The following is a 4971-nucleotide window of genomic DNA, read 5'->3' on the forward strand; positions in this document are numbered from 1 at the left end:
AAATTACCTAAATTAGGCATGATTGCCTCTTGATTGAAACCCAATTTAGACGTCATTGGTGACGTGTCAGGTGTTGACACGTGTCACATTTTTAAACTCAGAAGTCTCTGTGTTTTGGGTTTGTGATTTAATGTGATTAAAACTCAAAAATCAATTTGAAAAATCTGTATTAATAAAGGAAATAATTAAATAAATATTCTAAATCTCTAAGGAAGAAGGATTACCTGATTTAAATTTAAATTATGTTTGTGAGAAATAAAATATGTCAAATAAGATGTTATTGCGTCGATCTCGAAAATTTATGTGGAATCAAAAAAAGAATTACCCGATTTGGATACCCGAGTAAAAAATTATGGCCTTCAGAAGTTTTATGATTAAATTATATTTTTTTTGAAAAAAAATATGACACATGTCAACACCTGATGAGTGACGCCTAAATTAGGCGTGATTGCCTCTTGAGTGCGAGTTGGCTCCCTCCGGTATCCCCACGAGCTTCGACTCTTTGAGCCGGCTATGGGACTAATCCGGAGTGCGGGGGAACAGTGACCTTACACAAATTTTTGATATTCTTCTTGACTTTCTCCCTAATTTGTTCCCTAATTTCTATCTTAGGAATTTCCTTCATCCAATACCTGACTTTGTTTTTTCTTGAATTTCCTTTATTTGATTTCTCTTAATTCATATCAGGAATTTTTAAAAAATAAAATAATATATACTTGATAAATGGGTGTTCCCATTCCTTGATTCCAATTTAAATTCACAATAATAATAAAAGTGCTCTGTTTCACTTCTATGAGAATAAATGATTGTTTGGATGAGTTTTCAAAAAAAAAATTTTTATATTTTATTTATTTTAGAAGTACTTTTTATAAAAGTTAAAGTTATTTAGATTTTTAAAAAATATTTAGTTTTTGAAAAAATATTTGTGTTTTAACTTATGTTATTTTTAGAAGCTAAAATTTTCATTTTAAAAAAAAGATTTTTAACTTTTTTTTATGACTTTTACTCTTTTTAAAAGTAGACGTCCAAACATATTTCTCCCATACATGTTTTTTTTTCCTGAAGTAAAACAACTTTTGAAGAGAGAAAAACCCATCCAAAGAGGCCCTAATAATTTTTTAATGACATGGAAGAAAATGAGAAAAAAAGATTAAAAAAAAGATGATGCTAATTTTTTTAATTTTTTATTTCTATTATTTTAGTTCCTTTATTTTTTTTTCTCTTCAGTCAATTGATAAAAGATTTGAAACTTTAAAAACTTTCTTCCCTTTTCTCCCCTCAATCCAAAGATAAGGTTAAATTATAGAGAATCATCCCATTCTTCTAATAAAAACAAAAAGAGAATTATCTCGTATTTTAATTAAAATATATCATTTGTCCTCTCTTTATTGACAAAACTATTTATGTCTAAAAGGACATAATTTACGTCCTTTAAAAGGACACACTAAATCCCTCTCTTTTTCCTGATTTGATCGGAATACTTTGAGCCATGAGAGTAAAAATGAGGGCAAAAATTCATGAATCAATTTTATTAGTAAATTATGTTTAAGATATATCCATGAAATTTTTATTCTTATTTTACCATAATACATAGTTGACTCAAAGCGAAAGTAGAGTAAACACTTATACCTCGATACCGGAGTTGTTAAATTGAGTCATGACTTATCAATTAATCTGGTTTAAGTTACCAAAATTCAATCCATATTAATTTACTTTTCTCTCAACTTGTAATGAGCTAACCAGAAACTTTGGGTTTAAACATTTTTAAATTCACAATTTTCATGAATTACTAATTGTTTTGATTATATTTATAAATATTATGAATTCAGTTTGGTGATTGGTTATGTTTTGATGATTTTTACTACAATCTAGAATTAATTTATTATGATTACATATTTTTCTATTCTTTTAACTAATAATAAACAAATTTGTTTAACATTAATTTCAATCTAGCATTTTATGAGCCAATCCTAATCATCATGACTCATGAGAGATCTAAATAATAAATTACCCTCTTCGTTAAAAAAATATTCCAAAGCATATGCACCTTTTCTTTCTTTTTCCGAGCATATGATTCACTAGGGGTGTTCGCGGTCTAGATTCGATCGATTTTGGAAGCAAAATTCATCCGATCCAATCCCTTCGTTTTGATCATATAATCATCCCTTCGGTTTTGATTTGTTTTCAAATCCGATCCGATCCGATCCAATCCAATTTTTTTCGGTTTGGATTGAATTATCTAATGTTTCCTTTTTCAACTATACCCTCTTCCTAAATATGTTCCTACCTATTATCTAGATTACCCCTTAACCTCACCTTAACAGATAAAGAATCTCAACTTTTATAGCCTTTCAAAATCTATCCCCCGGTAGTTAAGATTCGCCTCTTCTAAACACAAGTAGCTGTACTTTTTTTTCCTTTTTTTTTCAGTGAAAATAAGCAAGCAGCTGTCAACTCCATTTTCAAAGTAAACGCCATTGCTATATATAATTGACTCAAGGTCAAACTCCTCGCTACCATATGTACAAAAAAGTATGTCTTGAAATACAAATTGCCAACACTAAATAAGTACACATGCAGCGCGTTATGGGAGGGATAACATACGCTTATGCACTCATGGTTTCAGATTAAAATCTTCCAAAAAAACATATGAGTAGGGTCAAGTTTTCACTGAAGTGAAATCATAGCATTCTATTTATCATGCTCCAGCAAGAGCAAAAATATGCAGTGACACACTAATATCATATTCACAGGTTCTGTACAACTAGCTGAGTTTTCTCAGTAATCATTATTTAGAGGAAAAAAATGTAATCCACTTTTGCCAACTGTAGAATGTGTTGGGCAAAGTATACTATAAAACCCCAGCTAAAGCAGCAGAGATAGTGGTTTATGGGGTGTCAACCTGTCAGTAGGTCAAAATGCTTTACAGAGGTTAGCCCTCATGTTAGATAAACCTTGCTGGTGAATTGGAACTGCCCACAACTTGCTCCTCTTTGGTTCAGATATCCTTACATGTGAAATTGCATTGGCAAGTGCATCAATCCACACACAAACATCATGATATTCTGAATTGCAACTTTCAGATGATGAAGAAAGGCTTGAAACCTCATTAAGGAACCCATCATCCATCCTGTTTCTTCCTAACCTAGGTTCAGGTGCAGCAACAAAGTTGTGGCAAGCAGCTCCATTTTGGTGCTTCAACTTTGATTCAACGGGCAGGATCTTCAATGTACGTTCTGTGTAGAAAGATATCCATGGATGTCCTGAAATTGAACCACATAATATTAATTTAACATGCAAACAATCGAACAGTTCTTAAAACTTAAAAGTACTGTCATTTTATTTCCTGTTTAAAAACATTAGGGAGAAAAAGAGAGCCTCAACCACATAGAAGAACACATAATAAAAACTAACAAAAGTATGTGAGAATTAACAGATTCCCACCACTGTTATCCCAACCAAAACAAGGCAATCCTTCTAATTATTAAGAATTCATGTGAAAGGCAAAGATACTTTTCAACAAAACTTGGAAATTTCTAATTTTAATTATTTCAAGATTAAAAAACAAAAAATCAGACCAAATACAACTAGTCTTTGGTGTATTCATCATTGAGGAAGAGAGATAAAGCACGCTACAAAACATTAATAATCTACCATAAACTTACTAAGTACTTCATCAGCTGTTATCCTTGCTGAAATATCCCTTGTCAGCATTCTCCCAACAAGATCTCGTGCAGGTTTAGATATTGATTCCCACATCCCGGTTTGGAACTCTAGCTTGGAATTCTTAATAGCCTCAAAAACTGCTTCTTGTGAATCCCCTTTAAATGGAAGAACACCAACCAACAGAGCATGCAGGAGCACTCCAGCACTCCATATATCCGCCTTTTCTGAGTATCTACCCAACAACACTTCTGGTGCAACATATGCAGGGCTCCCAGCCAAACCCGTCAAGTTCTGACCTGCAATGCAAATTTCTAGACAATGAGGCTATGCATAAATTACTCATGTATGCATGTATGTATCTTTTACTTATGTGTGTGTATTTATATATATGTCAATTGAATTACTGATATTTTTAAATGCTTAAAAATTAAACAAAGTGACCTTAGAGTATGAATGGTTAGCTTCAAACTATTATAAGCATTTTCTCTAGGACCTCTTATTCTTAGACCGCTAGCAAATTTAATTGAATACTGAACATAGTAAACTTAAGGGAGATGACCATTTGAACTCTCCAATTTTTACTCCTATGTACAGGGTAACATTAGTAAAGTACAATTCAGTTGAAAGCTCATCATGATGAACTTCTTCAAACTTGCCTAGACATTTTTTATTAACAGAATGACTAGGATGGAATTTTACACAAGGAAGGTTGTGTAAGGATTCTATTCATAGAAGTTAGCACATATATATACCATAGGATAACAAAAAAAGAAGATCATCCAAACAGGTTTAACATATTACCCTTAGAAATTCTCATGGCCAGGCCAAAATCAGCAAGCTTTATTTCCCCCGAAGCAGTAAGCAGAATATTCTCAGGTATCTCTGTGCACAACTCCCATATCATGACAATACTTGATGACCAACATCACTTCCTTAAGTATATTAGCAGCCCGCTGTTCAGAACAAGGGCCCTCCCTAAACATCTGGTCGACAAGTCTTCCCCCAGAGCACAATTCCATCACCAGATGAGAGCAATCAGCTTCCTCATACACTGCCAGCAGAGTCACAACCCCAGGATGCCCAGACAAGTGCTGCATTATCTCCACCTCCCTGTAAACAGTCTCATCCCATCATATTAACGAAATTGGACTTTTCCCCAGTAACATAATCATTTTCAATCTTGTTTGACTTTTTTGCAATTTATGCTTTTTTTTAAATAGAAATCGCAACTAATGTATAGTGAAAAATATTTTTTTCCTTAAAAATGCAGTTTTTGAAAAAAAAAAATTCATTCAAACAAGTCCT

The 4971-nt window shown here is 32.5% G+C and overlaps 1 pseudogene; it reads right to left on the reverse strand.

Annotated features, from left to right (window-relative positions):
- Positions 1-2913: 2913 nt before the first annotated feature.
- LOC133291468 (serine/threonine-protein kinase PEPKR2-like) lies at positions 2914-4796 on the reverse strand (annotated as a pseudogene).
- Between the last annotated feature and the right edge of the window lie 175 nt (positions 4797-4971).

Source organism: Gastrolobium bilobum, unplaced genomic scaffold, assembly GCF_033153095.1.
Source record: "Gastrolobium bilobum isolate Gb01-03AN ecotype WA unplaced genomic scaffold, APGP_CSIRO_Gbil_v1 utg307965, whole genome shotgun sequence".
Classification (NCBI taxonomy): domain Eukaryota; kingdom Viridiplantae; phylum Streptophyta; class Magnoliopsida; order Fabales; family Fabaceae; genus Gastrolobium; species Gastrolobium bilobum.